Source organism: Siphateles boraxobius, unplaced genomic scaffold (assembly GCF_051911475.1).
Source record: "Siphateles boraxobius isolate OS27281-9 unplaced genomic scaffold, OSU_SipBor_1 57, whole genome shotgun sequence".
NCBI classification, from domain to species: domain Eukaryota; kingdom Metazoa; phylum Chordata; class Actinopteri; order Cypriniformes; family Leuciscidae; genus Siphateles; species Siphateles boraxobius.
In genome coordinates, this window is record NW_027509183.1 from 625,001 (window position 1) to 650,061 (window position 25,061).

At 38.6% G+C, this 25,061-nt stretch overlaps 1 long non-coding RNA gene across 1 annotated transcript in view; it reads left to right on the forward strand.

Annotated features, from left to right (window-relative positions):
* LOC143715233 (uncharacterized) overlaps window positions 1-20,811 on the forward strand; it is a 31,888-nt gene extending 11,077 nt beyond the window's left edge. Inside the window, exons 8-13 of the long non-coding RNA XR_013195695.1 lie at window positions 9,375-9,431; window positions 9,515-9,863; window positions 14,547-14,624; window positions 16,658-16,820; window positions 18,661-18,755; window positions 20,628-20,811. This is a non-coding gene — a long non-coding RNA (uncharacterized LOC143715233). The remainder of the gene's footprint in view (window positions 1-9,374; window positions 9,432-9,514; window positions 9,864-14,546; window positions 14,625-16,657; window positions 16,821-18,660; window positions 18,756-20,627) is intronic.
* The last annotated feature ends 4,250 nt before the right edge of the window (window positions 20,812-25,061 follow it).

Genomic DNA, 25,061 nt, shown 5'->3' on the forward strand with positions numbered 1-25,061 from the left:
GATTGCCAGAAAGACCTCAAACTTTATATAAAGCAATATTTTCACCATCCAATCAATTCCAGATGGATAATATGTCCAATCCTACATCTCTTTTATTGATTCTACCATTTTACTTGGAAATGTGGTGTGTTATGGATATAAAATGGCTTGCTAATAAAAACGATGACTTTTACCAAAGTCCCTTTAAGTCATTTGACTCGGTGGACATCTTTGAAGTCATGCAAGTGCAGCTCCTCTCTCTTTGAATGGGGTTCTCATAGTTTACGATAAAATATCATATTTGGAATCACCAATAAAATCTGACAACAACGGTCTTATAAATGTATTTTCTAAACACTCAAATCATGACAAAAAACTACTCGGTTACTATCGTAACCTCAGTTCCCTGTGATAAAGGAACGAGTATTGCGTAGCTATACGCAGTGGGGGAACTCCTTTTCCTCGATTTACTGAAGCCTATAATGTAAAACGCATTTTGCAGCTGACAGCTAGCACTATGAGTGTCTGGCTCACTCATTGGCTGTGCTGCGGGAAATGCATAACCAATGGCGCGGGTGCCTTAGCCCTTATTAGTCCCCGAAAACCGCCATTATAGCAGCTTCACTCCTTCAGCGACAACATCACGTCTCTGAAACCTCTGAAAGCCTTCGCCGTTGAACGAAACCCTTCAGCCTGAGCGAGCGTATATTACATGTTACTTTTGTGTTACTTTTTCTCATTTGGGCTGGGCTTGCTTGTTTGTTTTTTTACATTTTAAAGTAAATCATTACTTTACGTTACTTTAAAAAGTAATCTGATTACGTTACTCAAGTTACTTGTGTAGTGTTACAAATTTATTAAATGTTTAATTGAGGTTCCAATACAATAGTATATAAACTGAGACAGTTTCTTATACTGAATTTAGCATTTAAGGTTATGATGATGATGATATCTGCTGTGAAACAGTTTTCCAGCAAGAGAGTCCGGCCAATCCTGTTTTCTGTATCTGTCAGATTACTGCTCTCTATCGAGCCTGCTAATCCAGTTTCTCTCTATTGTAAGTTAAATTAATAATATTACTGAAACTCTTGGTGGCTCTTGGGAGCCTTTGTCTTAGCGGGAGAGTCCTGCCATTCCTGTTCTCTGGACTGAATGGATTGGAATCGGTAACACTCTCAGTATAGGGCTGGTTCCTAAACTTGTACACATCATTTACATGCTTTGTTCATCACAATGTTAAGCCCTGCCCCTAAATGTGTATAAATTTCAAGGGAACGTTTCCCTTAGTTAGACTCGAGACGAGCTTGGAAGACTACAGCAACGCACAGCTCGTGTTCTCAATAAAGAAACCTTTTGAAGATACAAACCTGAGTCTCTTGGTCTTCGCTTCTGAGTTTTCAAACACTTTAGAAGAAAAAGGTTTACAACACTTGTAATGCGCTACCCAGACCTCAAGTCTTAAAGATAGAAAGATAGGTGCTGCTTCTGAACATCCCTACTACTTTTGTACTATATAGTAGGTGAAAAACAGTGTGTTAGTGGACTATTATCTCCGAATTCATAGTGTTCATAAAACAGTCGAGGAGAAGTACCCGGATGACCTACTACTTTTGGTGAGATTCTGAAGTGTGCATTCGATGGACACTTTACTATCCCATGAGGCCACAGGAGAAGTTTTATGAATGGCACAAGCTCACAAGACTCTTAACAACATTGTGGATGTAGTACGTCTGGATTTCATTCATACTACACACATTCATCCTATATATATAGAACATACTTTTTTAATTGTTGCAAAGTAATTTTCCGACAAAATGTGTAACCTACTATACAGTATGTGATTTTAGACCAAGGGTGTAATCCATCAGCCGGAAACTGAAGCCTTGCGGGCGCCGCCATTGTAGCAGAACTTCACCTGCTGTTAGCATTCCATTGACTCGCATTCATTTTGGCGTCACTTTGACAGCGAATAACTTTACATCTGAGGCGTCCAAAGACTTAATTTGTCCATTATTTATTTCTAAAGAAACAGAAAAATTTATAAAAGGCTCCATTACTTTGTATCTTATGTTATGGCCCCGTAGAAGCCGTTTTTGTAAAAATAGGCTAACGATTGCGTCATAACCACGCGACTCTCTGTCGCACGGTAGAGAAATTACTGCATAGACAGGAAGAGAAGCTCGCAGGCAATCTTTTACTGTCTACAGTATGAGGCAATCGGGGGGACATAGAGGCATTAAGTCAAGGGAGAAGCCCATAGATAGAGAGTCAATAAAAGCAACAGGACAAAAAAATTTCAGCAACGTTATTGAGCAAGTGTGTTGCTGGATGTTAGTATCCACCTTATTCGGTTCTAAACAATGCGCGCCGCCATGACGACGACTCCGGTTGCCTACTTCCGGTTTGTAGCGATAGACCGTATTAGCAGTGAGAGAATGAGTTCAGGCTCTACATATGCTGCTGTTGTTGGTTGTTTTAACAATTCAAAGAAGATAAAAAACTTTTTAGAAACTGAGTGCTTTGTGCATAAGATAAAAAGGAGAGAATGCCCATGTCCGGTTCTGTATCAGCTACATTCAATGCCAGAGAGTAGCCGTTTTTGGTTAGCTGCGCTAAAACTGAAGCATCCACCGAAAAAGGTTTTTGCACCATTTTGTAGACAACGGCTAATACTTTACCAGAGTCTGATCTATAATCATTTGCCATGTGTTTCAGATTGGGTCATCCCCACATCGCTCAACTAAATCGGAAAAATCATTCATCAAAAGTAATCTGATCACTTTATTTTTATTAAATCACAGATAAAAACAAAATGAAAATTTGTAGCCACCGACTACTTCCCATCTTGACCGAACAATTATCTACTACTTTATTAACTTTAAAAAATATCACCATAGCCTTTACGCTAGTGCTCGTATGTAAAGCCAGAAGTAGAAAACCGCTTAGGCCGTGTGTCCGCCAAAGCATTTTTAGCCGGCTGAAAACGCTAGCGGTCTGCTGAAAAAGCCAAGCTGTGGGCGCTTGAGAGCGTTTTGGCAGCGCTGCGTTTTTTCAGTTGAGACGATTCGTTGCTATGATACAGAGTATCCACAGCACAGTTTACTTGTAACTGATGTCGCAGATAATTTGTTTCATACTAAAAAATTATTTTCCATCCATTTTGTTCGGTTAGCTCCGCTGGTTGACGTCGTTGTTCAGAAAGGTTGACGTCGTTGTTCGGTGTGTTATTAGTCCCGCCCCTCCTCCACTGTAATTGGATGGCTGTGTAAAAAGTGACAGTGATGAGCACAGCGCTTTCCCCAAAGTTGAAAATTTTCAACTCTCAGCGACCAGTAAAAAACGCCGGGCGCTCAGCACTTGAGCGTTAAATACACGCTCAGCGCCTCGTTACGCTCATGGCGTTCTAAAAACGCGGCGCTCCCATTGAAAACAATTGGAATTATACGCCAGCTGCGTGAAAAAACTCTTTGGTGGACACACGGCCTTAGTCCGTTGAACCCGCTATGAATCATGGGAAATAGAACGGGCGAAGAATAAGGTGGATGGTGAAAAGGGTGTTGTGGTTGCTAGATAAACAGAAAGATGGATAGATGGTAAAACAGATTGAGAAATATTGTTCTCCATAATGCTTGTGCGATCTCCAGATTTCAAGATCTGTATATAGTCTGAATAGAGCGTGTCACTGTCAGATGGTGATTAAGATATAAAGGTATGCCTTAAAGTCTTTCTTTACTTATACATCCTGACTAAAGAGGCACTATAAGGAGACTGCAACAGATAAGATCCTTTTTAACCTACTTTTGAAGAGGAACTGGAGTCCTTGAGTTTCGTTTGAAGTTTGTTTGCTGTAACAGCTGGAAAGAAGGTTGAAGAACCCTTCAGAACTGCAAACGAGGAGTTGATTAGTCCATGTGTGCGTGTCACCATTAGACAAACACGTCTTCCACAACACAGTGTTTCTTTGTTTATAGAGAGAAAGAAAAACATAGTGTTGTGTTGTGTATCAGTTCGTTGTTCTCAGCTTGCGTTGAAAGTGTAAGAGGCAGCATTAATGAGTAAACATGGAGGGTTAATGAAAGGAACTCAAGGTTGGATATTTCCTCTGCTGAGCAACCGATTTCCCACATGAAGTTTCCCTTAATGAGTATCAACGGGCTTGATGTTTTTTTGGGTTTGTTTTCTGCTCCGCTTCACACCAAAATCTGCGAGATTACAACAAACAGAAGGTGATAATGGCAGAAGAATATGTTAGCGTCCCACAAATGCGATTGTCTGTGAAAATAGCCTAAATCACTAAATATATTTTAAGATAATTTAGTCTATTTTTACCGCTCATGAAAAATAAAAACACAATATGTAAGATTTTTTAGATTAAAATATCCAAAAACCACTAGAGCAATGTTATATTTTGTTGACTTGTGTACTTACATTATCCCAAATGTTTCCAACAATTTTTAAATCCAGACATATCAGCAATTTTAACCAGTGTCAATGGCATCATATCCATGTTACCCTCGATTTCCGGTTTTACTTCCCTAGAAACCATAGAAACAATAAATATGCGTTAACATTATGCATTTTATTAGACAGGTGAGCAGCTGTTTGGATACATTTAGTAACAGAAAACAAATCATTGTTTTATAGCTCAAAACGGTTACTCTTATTGCGTGCATCTCTTGTTTTCTTCATTTACATCTCATATTACATCTAAAAAAAAAAACACTATTCTGTCAAGGCATAATCGGAAAGCTTTATTTATAGTAAAAGTAATAAAATAATAATAAAATAAAAGCATTTTCTCCACCATACAATGTTTTAAAATTAATTGCATATTCTAATATCGATCTAGCTTACTGCATTACATAACTTTCAACTCACTCAAATTTATTTTTACTATGATTGTTGTAAACAAATCAAACAGCGCTGCCTTAGCCCACTATTTTAATTTGTCAAATAAAGTGACCTGTATGAGTAATTCAGCACTTGTGGCTGTTTATAGAATAAAATAAAATAATATTGGTTTAAGTGATCAAACACAACTGTAACAAGTTCAAGGAAAAAGAAGGTGAACTTTATATGTAACTTTAATCGTAATCGCAAAATAAACATAAACAACAAAGCGAAAGGAGCATCAGCGGCGACTGCGGCATATAAGCATAATAAAAACATGCTCGGCCCCGCCCTGCTTAATAAAACTTATTAATAAAAATATAATAATAATAATTAAAAATAATATATTAGCTCATCCATGACATGATTTCTGCGAGTCCCGTCGGATTGCTTTCCATCGGCAGTGGAGGTGAAGACGACAACTCCCATAATTCCACACTCATTCCCAGCGTCAAGCTACGCGTTTGAATAAGAGGTGAAAACTTACATACTGTGCCTTTAATGTGCATGTCGAAAAAATGAGAAATTAACATGCACAAACATTAAAGCCATGAATCTGGCGCTAATCGTGTGTTTGAGCGCTCGTGGTTCAACCCCATAATCCTGGTTCTTCCACTGTTCACTGACTGATGTAAGCACAGCATGGCTCTTTGAAATACTGCCCTTGAAAATCCCACGGGATTGGAGCTCCGGCCGTGTGTGTGTGTGTGTGTGTGTGTGTGTGTGTGTGTGTGTGTGTGTGTGTGTGTGTGTGTGTGTGTGTGTGTGTGTGTGTGTGTGTGTGTGTGTGTGTGTGTGTGTGTGTGTGTGTGTGTGTGTGTGTGTGTGGAAGAACAAGCAGAAAGAGACTTCAGGAGGTGTTTTATTTACATCTGTCTTTGTCATCTCGATTCAGGACCGCAGCGACATCCACTAACCAAAAAGTAGGCCAGAAGTAGTAGGATTTTGGACCATCCTTCACAAAAAGGATACCATGGTATACAGTAGTACTTTGATATATGCCACGGTACTAAAAATCTGTGTACCATAGTATTTGCATATGATACTGCAAAAATTACTTTAATACTACTATGGTATTATTTGAAGTACAATTGGAGAAAATTTAAATAGCCTAAATAAATATGGTATATATATATTATATATATATGATTCATTGTTTTCCTCCAGAACTCTGATCTGTTCTTTGGTTCTGAAAGCATTCCAGTCTACAGGTGGCTGGAGCAGTGTGTTCAGAGCGGGTCAAAGAATCCAAAACCCCCAAATAAAGTGGGAAGATTAACCTTGCTTCAGCTGCGACCGCCCTAATGCTAACAGACACAGAGCAGTTGTCGGCTCTTGTCGGGTCAGTCAGTGGGCTTGAGCGGTGACCGTGTATGTGTGTGTGTGTGTGGCAAACACCATGGCTAGCCTGACCCCTAAAGGCCAGAGTGACTCGTGGGCGCGTCTGTGCCATGTTGGTGTGTGTGTGTGCGGGCCGGTTTAGTGCGGATGGTTTGGAGGAATGCTGAGGGTCTCACAGCCAGTGGAGCGAGGAGGGGTATCACAGTGCAGTGAGGGAGGGATCCGTTCCCCTGTGGGGGTTACAGGGTTTCTTGCCACATCACATGGTCTATTTACCACCCCAGTGAAGGACAGGAGCATTTACCCTGCCGGCCCTCTAGAGCCTCGCCCAAGAGTCTTGCACCGAAACAACACAGGCGTTTACTATTACATACTATGTTGTTGATGGCGTTTTTGTACAATATTAGAATCTTTAGGGAACATGTTAGAAGCAGATACATTTTCATAGATGAACATCAGTTTATTTGGCCCACAAAATGTTATTATAAATTCAATTCCCCATACTTCTGCACTGTACTTTAACTAGAATTTAGCATTTTCTGAAGACATTTTGAGTATTAAACTCTTCGGTATGATTCTAGAGTGTTCTGGGTAGTCGCTGAGACTTTGCTATACAGTTGCTAAGGTTCTCTGGGTGTTGCTAAGGTGTTCTGGGATGTTTGCTAGGGCATTGCTATGCAGTCAGTTTCAAGGGTGTTCCGGCTGGTTGCTAGGATGTTACTATGCAGTTGCTTAGGCATTCGGATTGGTTGTTAGGGGTTTCTAAGCGGGTTTTAGGGTGCTCTGGGTGGTTTCTAGGTCGTTCCTAAGGTTTTCTGGGTGGTTGTTGGGAGCATTACTATGAAATTGCTAAGGTGTTCTGGATGGTTGCTAGGGTGTTGCTAAGGTGTTCTGGGTGATTGTTGGGGCCATTGCTATGAAATTGCTAATGTGTTCTTGGTGGGGGCGTTGCTATGCAAATCCTAAGGTGTTCTGGGTGGTTGCTATGACATTGCGACACAGTTGCTAATGTGTTCTAGGTGGTTGCTAGGGTGTTGCTATGCATTTACTAAGGTGTTCTGGGTTGTTTGCTAGGGCATTACTATGCAGTCAGTTTCAAGAGTGTGCCGGCTGGTTGCTAGGATGTTGCCATGCAGTTGCTAAGGTGTTCAGGGTGGTTGCAAGGGTTTTCTATGCAGTTGTGATTTGAACTTTAATACTAAACTTTTAGAGGTCTCGTCAAATCACTGTGAGCACTAGTACTTGTGTGTCTCGTCCTTAGCAAACCCCATTGACTATGATTGTCTTCAGTCCATGTTTTGAAAATAATTCAACTTCTTTGAAAAAAATAAAATCTTGTTGTCAGAAGTATCTGCCAGGCCAGAACATATTGTCCATATTTCCGCTCTGCTTTTATAGACGTCTTGTCATGCACTTACGAGCGTTCATGCACAATAACACTCACGGACGTCTCTCATCAGCCCAACTGTACTGATGCTTTCTTTCAGCTTTGTTTGTGTTTGTGTTTTTGGGTTTTTATCATTCCTTCTTTTTCTCGTCATTACGCCGAGAAAGTGGGGCTAGCTTTTTTCCCCCGCTGCACGCTCTGAAGTCTTCCTCCTCGAGTCCCATCAGACCTGCTTCAGATTAAAGAGCGGGCTGGAAAGTGCTTCCTCTTTGGCAAAGAGCAAAAGCCCCATCAATACAATGGAGCAGCTCTCAAGGTCTTTCTTTGCCTCTCTCTTACAAATATAATACCACATACCCGTCGATATTATTGAGATGCGGTGCGTAAACGCAGCCCCTCTCTCCCATTTCTTTTAACCTGTTAATGTGTATTGATTTGGGTCCACCATGCAGGGCCGAATGCCTGGCTCGCTGTAGGGCTCTTCTGTTGGACTGGTGGAGCTGACTCTTCAAGCTTTCAAGAGCCACAGTTTCTCTTCTTTTATCAAAGCTCAGAGCGTAACTACTGTGGGGGCTTTTTCAAGGGTGGTGTTTATTTATTTATTTTTTACTAACCAATGTGTTACAATAAAAGAATGTGTCTGGATATGAATAATGATTTCCACAGGAGCAGAGTCAAAAGGAAAGGTTTTTTGGAGTGCAAGCAGACGCTTTGAGCCGTCCATGCATTGACTCCGCATCGATTTGTTAATGTGCCGTATTCATGTTTCTGCTGTTTATTTTGTCCGACATTTCTTACACATCTTTATAGGATTCTCCCTGTTGTTGTGACAATCCAGTGAAAATGGAAAGGCCTTGTAAAAAGGGGATTTGTGTTATAGAATCAGAAAGATTTTCAACACAATCAAGAAAGAAATCAGCCAAAATGACAACTTGAGTATGTTTATTCACAAAAAGGTACAGGTAGAGTTCAAAATGATCCAAAAAGCCATTAAACTTACATTATTTTTATTATAAAACATGTTTGTCCCTATTACAGTGAGATTATTTCCCACATGCCAGTGCATTCATTTTAAATATTGTGTGCTTTAAATATTTTTTACATTAATTATTTTATTGTTTTTATTTTGTTTTGTTTTTTTGTTCATTTTGAGTAAATAAAGAAAAATAATTACATTTTTATAAATATATTTTTCACAATTTAAAATGTTTTTGTTATTAATTACATTTGTAATTACTGATAAAAAATATACATTGTAAATTGTATATCAATTAAATATATATTTCTGAAAATTATCCATCATAAAAGAAATCCTTGTTGCTGAGAACAATAATTACCTTTTATTGCACACTGCATTTGCATGCATATTTAGACATGATCAATAACTACTTTGTCACAGTTTAGATTTTAATTGATCAATTTAGCACATGCAGTCAAAAGTGTAGACACTAAACTTAGATTTCCTTCCCTATTATTGCATTTTGGTGGTTTAAAATTCCACGTGTCACTTCATTGAGATCTGCAGAAAAACACTGTCGTCATCCTATTTTTTCCACTCTTACAGGACACACAACAGATGTTTTCTTTGTGGACAGTCTGTTAGTCTTTGATTTATATTGTTCGTATCACTTCTTGGTCTGTTTCATTTTAGTTTAAAACATGTATTATGTTGACTGAGCTTGCTGGCAAGATCAAATTGCACGTACACTTAGCACTCGCTGAGGGTACAGGCCAATGATGCATCCTAATTTATAATGTTTTGTCCTTTTTCTATGAGTCCAACGATCTTGAAACTGTTGGATGTTATGAGCAGCACTCCACAAAATGCGATCAGGTAAATGTATTCATAAGTGCACTTAAACTCTTAGTTTTGGACAGAACATGTCCTCTGCTGACTCTCCTGTGAATGTCCTGCAGGGAACATCTGAACTCCTGGACTCTCCTCTCCAGCATGTGCTCGTCGTTTACCGGCTGACATCGTGCTAAAGGAGGAACACACACTTTTCTCTGAGGTGGACTTCCTGTAGCGTGTGCCTCTCTCATCCACACCAGCACTATCTGAGATTCCTGTCTTATATCCTGGTGGACATGAAAGAGCTCCGAGAGAAATCCCATGAGTCTTGTGGGCAGATGGAACGGGAGCACATTGAAGGACGGGAATGTCGTCGGAGCGCTGCGGCAAGAAAGAGATCATTCTCTCCAGATGAAACAAACGTGTGAGGATGAGAGAGATCTTTGTGATCTCCACACGTTCGACAGGCTTAAAGTAACTACAAACACGCACGGTAGTGATTTGTGTTGAAGAACATGTGAAAAATTATATATGAAATATATATAATTTATTCCATCTAACTCTGTGCTTTTTTATTGGCCAATAGTGATCCATATACACTAATGTTCAAAAGTTTGGGGTCGGTACGATTGTTTTATGTTTTTGAACAATGTCTCTTATGCTCTCCATTTATTTAATCAAAAATAGTGTAATATTATGACATATTATTATAATTTAAAATGAGCATTTTCTACTTAAATATATTTTACAATTAATTTATTTTTTATTAATTTTCAGCATCATTACTCCAGTCTTCAGTGTCACGTGATCCTTCAATAATTCTAATACTCTGATTTGCTAGTTTAGAAAAATTTCTGATTATTATCAGATTGATCTGATTCTTATGATAATATGATTCTTTTATGAATAGAAAATTCTAAAGAACATACTTTATTTGAAGTAGAAATCATTTGTAACATTATAAATGTCACTTTTGATCAATTTAATGCATCTTGCAAAATTAATTTATTAATCATACTCATCCCAAGCTTTAGTACATTCTTCTACTGTATATACAGTATACAGTTATCTTTTGCTTTAGTGTGTAGTAGGGAACATTTTACATTTCCAAACAATCCTTTTGCAAATATTGTATACATGAAGAGGCAGAAGCAAACGGAGACTAAAGCCTTCATTCACAGAAGAACTGTGGAGACTTCTCCTAATTGCTCAAAACAACTGTCAGGAAAACTACTGGTTTGAAAAGTTTTAAGCACTTTAATGCACTAAAGTAAGGATGTTTTTTCAAATATAATGGCATGAATAGTTTTTATATAATGTTTTTTTGCTTCTAAAACAGCAACTTTTTCCAAGGTACGCTTGCACTCAGTTTACGGGCAGTTCGTCTATGTATTCTCAATCACTTCATGTAATCATAGACTGACTCGATGATTTGGAAATCTAAAGTTGGAATGTATTACTGGTGCTCTAAAGCAAAAGATACCATTCTAAAGCAAATAATGTTGTAAAGCATCTGCAGTGCCTAAATCTGCACATATTTACAAATATAAATAGGCATGTAGATAAATAAAAAATATACAAATCATTTATTAATTTTGTGACACAAACTTGATCACACATAATGCAATATACTGGTGGTAAACATGATTCACAATCCACAAAAATGCTGCATTTAAAATTTGCAATTACACTTTATTTTATTGTGACGCATTATACATTTAAGTACTGAATAATAGTAATTAACTACATGTACTATAGGGTTAGGGTAGGATTAGGGTTTGGTCTGTCATGTAACGTGCAACAAATACATGTAACGTGCAACAAAGACACGTTAAAATAAAGTGTTATCAATTTGCAAATAAATATTTGCATATAAACATTTGAAAACAGAAATGTGCATCATCCGTTGACAAGGTATAGGTCGGTATTGAAAGTAAAGCAATTCTTTGTCCGTTATCTGCGTGAGTTTGATAGTTCTGATGTGTGTGAAGTCTAAGAATGAGAATGCGAACCTCCGTGATATTACCATGTTTTTGGACGTTTTGATGCATTATAGTACATCATGAAAAGTCTTGCTGTGCTTATTTATTTGTTGTTTATTTGAATAGGGACAGATACAAAAAAAACATAGATTATTACATTAAAAAACAATCCAATTCCTGTATCACAGTGTTTATATGCTTAATTCGCAACACCTGACCCTAGAAGGGCTTTTAACAGTTAAGATAATGAAGGGAAAAAAATGTACAGTGAATACAATAAAATGTCCAGAAACCAGTTAACACCAATAAAAGTTAGTGTAGTAAATAAACACATTCACTCGAACTCACACATACACACCTCACATACACACTTCCCCGTGTTTGTCAGAGTGTTTTGTGATATTCTGGTATGGTTTGGTTCTGTGGCAGTTTTTTCACTTGTTTTATGGCTTTACTGCTGATTGTGCGATCACCCAGTGTCATTCACATTTACCAACACAGGTCTTTGGAAAAAGTGCCTCTACCTGCATTTCAACTCAAAAGCAAAGCAATACATACAACTGACTGCAGTTTCCAGCTGAAATAACACTAGTAGCAGTAAAACACCAATAACTTTTATTCCTTTTCACACACATTATGATTTTGGGGTCAGATTATCGATTCACAAAGACATATTTTTGTGTGCTTCCTTGCACAATAGTATGTTATGACCTTAAAATTTATTAGTTTTCTAATGGTAGTACAGGTCCTTCTCAAAAAATTAGCATATTGTGATAAAGTTAATTATTTTCCATAATGTAATTATAAAATTTAAACTTTCATATATTTTAGATTCATTGCACACCAACGGAAATATTTCAGGTCTTTTAATGTTTTAATACTGATGATTTTGGCATACAGCTCATGAAAACCCAAAATGCCTATCTCAAAAAATTAGCATATCATGAAAAGGGTCTCTAAACGAGCTATTAACCTAATCATCTGAATCAACTAATTAACTCTAAACAGCTGCAAAAGATTCCTGAGGCTTTTAAAAACTCCCAGCCTGTTTCATTACTCAAAACCACAATCATGGGTAAGACTGCCGACCTGACTGCTGTCCAGAAGGCCATCATTGACACCCTCAAGCAAGAGGGTAAGACACAGAAAGAAATTTCTGAACAAATAGGCTGTTCCCAGAGTGCTGTATCAAGGCACCTCAGTGGGAAGTCTGTGGGAAGGAAAAAGTGTGGCAAAAAACGCTGCACAACGAGAAGAGATGACCGGACCCTGAGGAAGATTGTGGAGAAGGACCGATTCCAGACCTTGGGGAACCTGCGGAAGCAGTGGACTGAGTCTGGAGTAGAAACATCCAGAGCCACCGTGCACAGGCGTGTGCAGGAAATGGGCTACAGGTGCCGCATTCCCCAGGTCAAGCCACTTTTGAACCTGAAACAGCGGCAGAAGCGCCTGACCTGGGGTACAGAGAAGCAGCACTGGACTTCAGGCATTTTGGCATTTCCTTCTCCCCAGGCTTCCTCCAGACTCTGGCACCTTGATTTCCGAATGACATGCAAAATTTGCTTTCATCCGAAAAAAGTACTTTGACCACTGAGCAACAGTCCAGTGCTGCTTCTCTGTAGCCCAGGCCAGGCGCTTCTGCCGCTGAACTTTCTTTCTGTGTCTTACCCTCTTGCTTGAGGGTGTCTAATCTGTGGTTAAACTAAAACTAAAGATAAAACTGGGTACATTCGATTATCATGAAAATGCATCCCAGAGAACGGTCGACTCGGTACCCATGTGTTATTTAGTCCGTGGTTCATTTTTGGCTGGAATTGTCCTTTAACGTGCAATAAACCAATCAGAGTCTCATCTCCCATTCCCTTTAATAGCCAGTTACGCTCGCGCCATGGCGGATTCGCTATTTGCAAGCAGAAAAACTGAACGCTTATCCAGAGCACAAACGGATCTACTCGTACGCGAGGTTAATGCACACGCAGACCATCTACGGGACAAGCCGGATTACACCATATCTTTATGTACACAATATTAATCTTTTACATTGTAATCCTTTTACAGTATTTTTAATATTTGGCATGTCTGTGTGCTGCTGCCCTGTGTGTGTAATAAGCAGAGTGTGTGTGTGTGTGTGTGTGTGTGTGTGTGTGTGTGTGTGTGTGTGTGTGTGTGTGTGTGTGTGTGTGTGTGTGTGTGTGTGTGTGTGTGTGTGTGTGTGTGTGTGTGTGTGTGTGTGTGTGTGTGTGTGTGTGTGTGTGTGTGTGTGTAATAAGCAGAGTGTACACGCGTTGTGGACCCGCATATAGGCGCTTATATCTAATGTTCCCTTTAAATAACAAAAAATAATAATGCGCCATTGACTTTAGACCAGGTTTCAGTTGGACAATGGCTCAGTCTATTTCAGTTCCACAAAATATCAATGCTCCAACAATGCGCCTGAACACACTCGTTTTCAGACCAGCAGCCCATGGGCGCACAGATGCTATTTAAAGGGGAACTCGGCAACTTTAGGTATTTCTTCGCTGATTTTCACTTTTGTTGTCGCATGTTTTCTCAGCGAGCGCCCCCTACAGCTGTGAGGTGTATATTTCACAACACTGTCATAAAAAAAACTCACTTACGGCCCCTCCTCACCCTTTCTACCGCTGCTCATGTGCATTTGTTATTATCGGAGCCGGCCAACTTTTTGTATGTCTACCGAGGTGGGTAATACATTATACACATTGAGGGCGGCGTGTGTGTTTATGTAGAATTGCCGTAAAGCAGTTTGTGTTTCTCGCTCGTTCTCGCTTCTCACGGGACTTCCTATTTCCAACTTACCGGGACGTTACTTCTGATGTTGCAAGGCTGGTTTTCCGCCTAGGAATGTTGGGGGAGCGGGGAAAGTCACCCTTCTCACCAGAACAGGTTATTAAACCATCCAAATGATTTCTAAACGGTTTTATTAAGCTGAAATAGTTGCTGAATGCCCCTTTAAACAACATGGCGCAGGACGTGAAAATGAAAACTGCGTCGGGCTGAAACTAGCAACTTGCGTTGTGCCTGGTGTATGATAGGGCCCTTAATTTTGAGAGTGTCACAAAACATGCAAGCAACGTAATATACGCAATTTTCCCATGTTTCCCATGTTAAGTTGTATTATTTTGCTCAATAATCAGTGTTTTTCTCTTCCACACAGGCCTCACGGAGGTTCACCTGTGCGAGAAGAAGCCAGAAAATAAAGAGGCTGGAGAGGCCAAGCAACATCACTGACCATGTAATTATCCACTCATGTCTCTGGGATGGCAGACGCCACGGCTCCCTGACATCTCTTCACCCGCTTCACCTGTCACTCAACTCATGTTTCTGGCAGCCCTCGGCTGACCCGTCTCACCCCCCCGCCCCCCGTGACATCCACCCCCGTCCTCTGTCACCTTTCCCACCTTCCCTGTCACACGTACGTGTCGACCAGTCTCATTTTCGAGTGAGAGGGCCACCCGTGGACGCGACATCTCTCTGTCTGCACGTCTCATTAGAAACAGCTTGGCTGTGGGGCTGACAGCACTAATCGAGGAGCTCGACAGGAACCGGCCAATCTCTGCCCCGCTCGTGAACCTCCCCGACCGCTGGCCAGAGGGAAAAAACATCTGTCCGCAAGATAAGTGCAGTTTAATAGGGTTTCGCATCAGTTTAGGCTGAAAGGGACGTTTTAAAGGAACGATGGACATTCGGTCATTATTTACTGGCCCTCATGAGGTCCCAACCTGAGGAACACAATTTGCCAACATTAGTAAACTACATTAGAACTAACAATACAAAATACTTCTATCTAAAGCATTTATCAATGTTAATTTCAACCTTTTCTAACACATTATTAAAATCAAAAGTTGCATATGGTAATATTGCAGATGGTAATACCTGAGCTGACATGAAGTAGCAATGATAATAATAGATAAAGATACTGTAAAAAATGTAATGCTCTGTGTAAGTTATTGCATTAATTAATGTTAACCAATGGGAATTTATTGAAAAGTGTTATTGAAGAATCTTCATGCATCTCTTTACACATAATGACATCAAGCGCCACAAACGAGACACTATTATAGTAGTTTTATGATCACCATGTATCATGGTATTTACATAGTACTCCATTATATTGTCATGTCTAAAATATCTGATACATATTCACATGTTTGACTAAATCTATAGATATAATACAGAAGAGGTGTTTGTTTGTTTTTTAATTTAAAATATTGTTTAATTTATTAACTTAAGACATTATTTTTTATTTCATTAATCATACATTTTACCACAGTATTATGACTTTGTCACTATGGTACTTTTTAATATTTATTTTTTATTGTTACTTTTTTATTATTATTACTATTATACAAATATTCAAATATTTAAAAGTATTAATATTATTTTTATCTGATTTCTATTTAATTAATTCAAATATTCATTATTATTTTGTTTATTTTATCAACTCACAGCAATATTATTAACTTATCATGAATACACATTACCATGACTTAATATCATAGTACATTCCTGTAATTTTATTACAATATTTAAAAAAAGAATAATAATATTTAATTTTTTTTCTTTTATTTGACCTTACTTTTTTTTTTTTTTTTTTTTTTTTCAACATTACTTTAATGGTACTTTTTTGTCCTTTTCATCACAAGCTGGTGTGTTATTTAAATTTAGTTATTAGCTTTGTTTTAGGTTTGTTTTGTCCTTTTTAGATACTATCAGCCGGGTTCACGATGAACGGTTGTTGTTCGATGCAGCGTAAGGAAAAAATGAAAGCATACAGGTTTGCATCAGCCTTTGTTGGCCTATTGGCCTGAATGAATCTCCTCAGACTTATATTTCCATGCAGTAGATCTGATATTAGCGTCGGGCTCTTCTGTGTACTCGGATGTAACTGCACCAAACTCATCAAAGCTTCAGCCAGGGCTGGAATATGCAGCGTTTTCTGCCGTCAAACTAAAAAGGAGGTCAGTTGCAAACCCTGCAGCTGTAGATTAACAGACATTATGATGAGAAGCTCAGGAGAATATGAGATCAGCTTTCAGATGGCCTTGTGCTGTTTAAACACAAAGACACTGAGTTAAACCCTCACGCTCTTATTTCAGGCTTTGTTTGTCCTTGAAGGTTCACCATTAAGAGTCGAGGCTGCGTTTGATGTGTATGATAAACAAGCTCAACGCTCTTATTGTTGTTCTTAACAATGCTTTTCTAAAAAAAAGTCACATGATATCTTGAAAAAAATAATTAATGAATGAAATCCTGTGATTGCTGCAGATCCAGAGCGAGCTGTGAAATTCCGTCATGAATATTTATGAGGACATGTGACCCGGGGCAGGATGTAGACCGAGTGCTATCCCAGCATGCCCTGCTGTGAGGGAAGTTGATCAGATCATCTTATTGGCTTCATTCTGTGTCCTCGTGTGAACAACAGAAGAGAGTAAGTACATCCTTCTCTGAGAGCACAGCATTTCATTTGACTATTTATAATGCAAAACAATTATGCTGTACAGAAACCCTTAAAAACTAAGGTGATGGGGTCAAATGGTAATAGTGTAGTATTAAAGGCCATGCTACTAATTATGTCTCATTCATGCACCATGGCATTTACATACATTCTTAGTAGCAAGCATGGTACTTTTAAGAGTACTGTGGTATTATCATGTCTAAAAACACCACAAGCTGATGTTTTAACTGATGTATATTCACATGTCTGTGAACATAAAGTACAGAAGCAGATTAAAAGATTTTTTTTCAAAACAATTTTTTTCTTACATTAACTTATATAATAATGACTTTATGTCAATAGCATGGCGCTTCTCTACACTTATTTTTATTATTTATATTTATAATTTTATTTTGTTTATTTTATTTTATTTTATTAACTTACCGCAATATTATATGTTATTGTTAATCATTGTTAATACTATCGCAACTCATGTCAATATCATTGCACTTTTCATACTTCATTTTATTAGACTATTTTATAAATATTTGAAAAGAAATTGAAGAAATGCTTTTTATTTTATTTAAATTGTTCTTTTGTTTATTTCATTTAACGCATAGTATTAGTATTAAGTTAAAAAAACAATAACACTTCACAATAAGGTTCCTTTTAAGTTTAGTTAATGCATTAACTAATATTAACTTAACAATGAGCAATACATCTGTTACATATTAATCTTTGTGAACATTTATCAATAAAAATACAACTGTTCATTGTTAGTTCAGATTCATAAACTAATGTTAACAGATAATAATAATTTATCAGTAAATGATTAATAAATAGTTTACAAGTGGTTTTCATTGTTAACTGATGTACTTAACTAACCTTAACAAATGAAACCTTACTGTAAAGTGTTAGCAAAAAACTACCACAGTATTACAATGATTTTGCTTTCTTTTTCTTTGTGACAGATTTATAAATTTCGAAAATGATAAATATTAGACTTTGCTGGAAATGTGAGTCTTGCTTGTCTTGTCAGAACTAGAGAGTTTCTATGTGGTTTCTTAAAGTCTTGCGTCCCTCCTCCTGAAGATATCTCTTCAATGTGGGATTTTTCATCAGCAGGTGCAAAACATAAGTCTAAACAGCGAAATAAAACCTTTAGGATTAAATAAATCCTTCTATAGTGGCATCTCCAAACATGTGCGTATGCATCATTTACAGGAAAGCACAGAAATGATTTCCCTGAGTAAATCTCTCCTTTAACCTCCTAATATCACAGGCGCCTGCGTTTGAGTCGGATCACAGGTTTTGTAACAGACCGACGCCTTAAATGAAACACCAGGCTCCCCTCGACACACTTTCTAAGCTAGTTTCACGGACATTTCCATGCTAACCGTGTTCCCCGACTGGCCTCCGTCTCCAGAGTTAGTTACCGCGGCCTGTTAGTCGGTGTGAGAGTCTGGCGCTGGAGTACGCCGCCTTCATTTTCCCAGTCAGCAGGAGTCCTGGCAGGGTTATAATAGCCTTACATGTGTAATTAACACATGGAAAGGCGAGCGGGACCTGTCGCGCAGGAGAAAGCGCTCTCATTCTTCTCTTGACTTTCTCCTCCTTTCTCTGGATGTCGCTCTCTCGCTCTCTCTGGACGCGAACACACTTACAAACGTCTCCCTCTCACCTCCTCTCTCACTCTTGCTCTCTTTAACACGAGCTTTGTTCTCCTCTTTCGCTCGTTCCCTCGCTTTCACTCGCCATCTCCCACCTCTTTCTCTCATTGATGTCTCCTGCGCTTCTCTTGATCTCTTGTTCTCGACCCCTCTCTCTTTTCCAGGAGCTGTAAAATGGTGCCTGCTCCACAACGCTGCTTCCAAGAACTGGGAAAGACAATGGAAGACACCCTTCAAAAGACACGGATGTATGAAATGTGTAAGACTGAACAGGAAGTGTCTGGTTGCATTAGGGAAATAAACACTGTGTTAAATCTATGCCTTGCTTTGGCACATTTATAAGGCAGGATTGCATGTATGTTTTGCAGAGGAGGCAAATCCCAGAATTGGTTGTTTATTAGTTACTTATAAAGCACATAGTAATGTCTTCATCTTCTAATGTAATCATATTCTACATCTCTCTATCACCCAATACCTAGTAATTAGGAGTTTATTGAGGCAAAAGTTGTAGTTAATAGTTAGTTAATAGTGAGAATTGCACTCTAAACTAAAGTGTGACCAAAATTTTAAGTATACTGAGAAAAATTAGTATATCAAAAATTATCAGATTTTTAATCAGATTTAAAGATTTTACTCCATGTATGGGTATTTCAAAAGTGGATTTCTGATTTTTTATTTCTGATATATAAAAGCATTGTCCAAAATTAAAGCTTTTATGTATCCATTTTTTTCTCATATTTTTCTATTTTTCAAATACTTTTTTAAATAGTTTTACCCTGGTCCCAGACATGGAATTTAAATTAAAATATTAAATATTAATTTGTTAATTTGTAAATATATGATAAGCTGAACAAACAGTACAATATTTATGTGTGAAAATGAAATTTTCTCTTAAACTTTAATTAAAAAAGAAATCATAAATTTCATTCAATTGAAACAAACAAAATACATGATTCGTGGTGAAAATTATTATTATTATTATTATTATTATTATTATTATTATTTAATACAGGGCTTAAAGTGGCCATGGTTGATGAAACACTCAAAAGACAAAATTGGAAACGCTTTGTTGCAATATATAAATATTATTCAAAAATAAAGTGACTTAAAGTCTAGCTTCTAAAACTGGGCATCGCTCAGTGCAAACAAAATTAAAATAATTAACTTTTCATCCAATTCTAAATAATAATGATATAAAATTTCACTCATTATGTTTTCTAAGTGTTTCATGCTATTGATAGACAGTATTGATATCTTAGAAACATGCTAATGTCAAACTGAACTAGTTGCATGAACATAGAAGATGGCTTAAGTCTTATACTTAAGGTACTATTCGAACCAACTAGCAATTAGTTAAAGCAAATCAGTTCTACTTTTCATATTAAAATTAGACCAATGTACATTCTATTTAACCGACTTAAAAAAGCAATGGCCAGTCTTGAAGAAAAGATTGAGATGGCTAACTTGTAAGTTCTAGTCTAAACGGTTTATGCAGCCGTCTCCTGGAATCAGTCGAGTGTGTTCATAAGAACTGGTGATTGAGTTCTGGAGTTTCTGCCAATGTGAATCTTTTCAAATCACTCGTTTCTGAAGTTCAGTTTGTGTTGTGTTGTAGTTGTCAATGTAGGCCTATGCAGCAAGGCGGCTGGTTTGGATTTGGGATGAAGCTGATTTAAAGAAATCCCCCCCCCCCCCCCCCGAACCCCCCACTGAGCAACCCAGCGAGCGCCTGACAGAGTTCCTCTCGCAGAACCTGTAATTAACCAGCGATACATTAATTAAGAGTTAACGCCGAGAGAAAGGCTGTGGTCTAATTGAGGCCGACGTGGGTTGTAATTAGAGCTATAGTCACACATTGAGATTTTATGAATGAGTGACTTTGCCAGGTTTTGACGCCTTCTCGTTCTCGTGCACCAGCCACTAGCTGTTATTAGCCCGTGTGGACGTGAACGAGACAATATGTTGCCGGTCAAATTTTTTTTTTATCCAAACAGCAGATTTTTTCTCCAGGCTTTCTCTGACTCTCCCTGTTGTTAATTAGCGGTGTCCGACGCGTGGGGGAAGGAGGAGGTGGAAGCTGGGAATCCAATTATTTCTCTCTTTTTTGCCCCAAACGTTTTTTTTTCTCCAGCCGTGTCTGGTGGGAAAGAGGAGGATGAGCTGCAGAGATGTGGACAAGGACAGAAGCAGGAGCGGATGAGATGTCCAGGACAGAGAGAATATGTGGCCGTAGCTTTCAACGGCAAGAGACTGAGGTTTTCATGATGAGGTGACCAGGAAACCGTTTACAAATTAATTCATTACTTCCTGTTTTATAACTTTTTTTTAGCATTTTTGTTTATTTATTGACACAGTACAAGGATTTGTCACTTTTCATAGAATTAGCACATTAGTTTTTAAGATTGTTTTGTTCTGAAAGAAGTGATGGGCAAGGCTGCATTATTTTCAGTAAAAACAGTAATATTGTGAAATATTATTACAATTTAATATAGCAGTTTTCTATGTGAATATATTGTAAAATAGAATTTATTCCTGTGATCAAAGCTGAATTTTCAGCATCATTACTCCAGTCTTCAGTGTCACATGATCCTTCAGAAATCATATTAATATGATGATATTTAATTTCTAATATATATATATATATATATATAAAAAAAAATTTTATAAAAAATATATATATATATATATATTGAGAAAGCTGGAGATATACATCTACATACAGACACACACATAAATATTCTTTAAAAATTCTCCTTTGATTGTCACAGAAAATTACGTTTGGACTGACTTAAGTAATGACAGGAACTATTCCTTTATTTTTAATAACTTGATTTAAAAAAATTTGTTTAAAGTTGTAAACGCTATTTTAATAATACATTTATTTTACTTTAAACCACATGAATTAACGGTAACACTTTAGTTTAGAGTTCAATTCTCACTATTAAATAGTTGTTTATTAGCATGCATATTACTAGGATATTGGCTGTTTATTAGCACTTATAAAGCACATAATAATGCCTTATTCTGCATGACCTTATTCTACATCCCTTAATCAACATCCCTTAACAACTACCTCACTAACTATTAATAAGCAGTAATTAGGAGTTTATTGAGGTAAAAGTCATAGTTAATAGTATGAATTGGACCCTAAAATAAAGTGTGACCGAATAAACAAAGTGCATTTATGTGTTTCACTCTTGGTGTGAATCTTCAGTTGCACACAAGAGATGATATCCAGAAATAAACTGAAGACAGACGTTTCTTCTGCAGTGCCTGATGACTGTAAAAAAGATCTCTTCAAACACAACCCCTTAAGTAAAAGTCTGTATTTTTATATCCTTCATCAGAATAGCTTGTATTTCATGTACAATCACATGTACTCTCGCGTAGCCAGAGCTTTAGACTGACGGCAGGAGGTCTGGACTCTATCGCAGCTTTTCTTGGCCAAGGACCGTTTTAGAGGACGTTTGACTGACATGTAACGCAACCAATCACTGTTCGTTTTGTTCCGCGTCATGTTTAGGGGCGTGACAATATAATGTCGATGTCCCTACAATAACAGACCGGCGTGCATCTAATAAATCATCCATTCAAGGACTTTGTGCAAGTTTACTGCAACAATAGAGCCGTGAACTTCACATACTTTTGAAAATCCACCGTTTGGTTGATCCTGGTAAGCGCTCAATGTCACAGTCACAGTTGTAAACACACCGGCTTTCTTCTTCCACGAGGGGTTTTGGCGTCACGGCATTTGTTTCCAGGCGGACCGATAAAAAAACGCGACACAAACATCTCCCGGACATCCTTTAGAATTCAACCAATCAGATCGCGACTTTGAAACTCCTGAAGTGTTTCTAGAAAAGTGTGCCATATTCATCAGACCCAAGCGATCCGCACAAGCCCTGAAAAGTGAAGCCAAAGCGTCTTGATCGCCCCCCGATGACCGGTCCTAGTATAGTCGTAAACCCCGCCTCCCCATGTTATTCAATGGGACGTGAGACCAACTAAACAATTAAATTACACTTCACATATCTTTTTTCCAAAGATAGTTTCTGTCATTTACTGTAGTTTTCATCACGCTGATGTAATTTCAAGTGTTTTTTTTAAAATAAGTTTGTTTTTAGTTAGTTATTTGATGCTATAAAAACGGTGCTGTGGCGTACTGATTGACAGCTGTGATTGACAGGTTCTCTGAGCAAAGTAGTCACTGAAGCAACAACGGACTTTTTTCGGGATCTTTTGAGGACTGAGGAGATTGGAGCTTTAAATGTAATATCTAAATTTCTATAATTAATTATTTCACACAGACATAATGGTTTGTTCTGCAGCAGAGGCGCGCGTTGCGCTTGATTCAGCGAGAGTGAGGGCGGGACGAGAGCGGGACGTTGATTTCGCGGCTTTACTTCCTGCTCACTACTGCGCATGTCTGGTCCCAAAATCGCAACTGCGCAGACTCAAGAAGATGTCAGCGCCATATCGGGACAATGGCGGCTTCACTTCTCGCCAATGAAAGAGAACGAAGGGGCGTCGTCCATCTTTTTTTACAGTCTATGATCAGACCATAGGCGTAATTTGCGGGTGGGACGGGTAGGATATTTCCCCACCACTTTTTGCCAGGGTCGATTGTGTCCCCACCACTTTTGAAACATCTCGTGGCACGGATGTACTAATACAAACAAATAAAACATCTCTAGTAAAACTCTAGTAGAGCATTCATTTCGTTCGTTTGTTAAATAAGAGGCGATCTGAAATGTGTTGTTTTTGAAATCAAGTGACCAAAGTGCTCGTTGCCGCTGCTATCAGTGGCGCCAGTGTTGGCAAAGTTCACTTTCTACATGAACTAGTTCAAAGTTCAGTTCACAAATTTTTAAATGAACTAGTTCAGTTCATAGTTCATACTTCACAATTTTGAACTAAGTTCACGGTTCCAAAAAATTAACTAGTTCAAAGTTCTTTTTTTCCATATGTTGCTGCGAGCAATTTTTTTTTTTTAATTATTGCCACAACCACAGACAGCGGTTATTTTATCGGCGGGCAAAGTTTGCACAGAAATGTAAGATTTTTCCCATCCGATACGACGCTGCTTTTTGTTTTGATGACGTATGCGACGGCCGCGGTGCGACACTGGTGCTTGTGTTGCCAGATTGGGTGTTTTTTTCGCTCGCTACATATTAAGCCCTGTTTCGTGTGTTTTATCCAGGTTTTCGCCTGGAAGACTCTATAGAAATCGGGCACCCTATTGAACGAAGTTATATAGGAACGAGTTCGTGAACTATCGTTCAATGAACGCGTTCAGGCACAACACTGAGTGGCGCGGATAGTGTTCTGTTGTGACTCGCGGACGCGCGCTTCAATCCATTGCGGAGATCTCTCTTACAAAAAACGTGTCCCTGTGTGATACAACCACTAATAAACAATAGGTTTTGATCAGGAAAAAAAACTATACTTAGTGCGGATTAGAACTCAGAACACACGCTTGGCAAAAGTTCTGCCACTGGACTATTAAAGCACATTCTCGCCACTAACAACATATATTACATCTCATTAAACGACAAATTAAACACAATGTACTATTATGTACTATGTACCACCCCAACCACCACCACCACCACCACACACACACACACACACACACACACACACACACACACACACAGACCTGTCCCACCCACTTTTTAAAACAAAGTTAAGCCACTGCCACGTTCAGCCAACGGTTCGTGTTCGTGACTGAGGCTGAGACTAAATCACATGTACTGTAGTCTAATATCTCTGTGTTTTAGCCCAAGAGCAAACGGTTATGTTTTCAAAACAATTCAGAACCGAAGCGAGGGGGATGGATCCTCAGGTCTGGCGAACGCAGATGTGCTGCTGGAGTTTAAGAGCTGAAGATGAGCATGTCTCTTACACCTCTGCTGCCGGCCGGAGGTCAACGGCTCCAGTGACGTGATTTACGAGTGTTTCTCCGGTCTGGAAGTCCAGTAGCTGTCGCTGATCCTCTCGTTCCTCTTCTCCTCCACTCCACCTCTCATCAGCTCGTTCATCACTTCCTCAAGCACATCGCTTCAAAGCGTCGCTGATCCGTGTGTGTCCGCGGCGAGAGAAACGGCCTTCATCTGAGTCACACTGCTCCATTGATCTTCAGGCAGGAGCTTCAGTTCTCGCTGCGTGTGTGTGTGTGTGTGTGTGTGTGTGTGTGTGTGTGTGAACCTGGAGATGCACGGCGAGCTTCTCGAGGCTTTGAGTCGCTGGTGGAAGAGCCTGTCAGTTGGGAGTCACCGGTGGAATAATCCATCCCTGGATCCAGTGAGTTTGTTGATGATTTCCAACAGTCCTGATTCATCTTAAGACACACACACACACACACACACACACACACACACACACACACACACACACACACACACACACACACACATTGCCATGATCAGAGAGTGATGACTTCACTTTCAGTCTGAATCATGTGGACCACTTTAATATAGTTGTATGGTGTAATATCTGTCTATCTATCTATCTGTCTGTCTGTCTGTCCATCTATCTATTTATCTGTCTATCTATCGATCTGTCT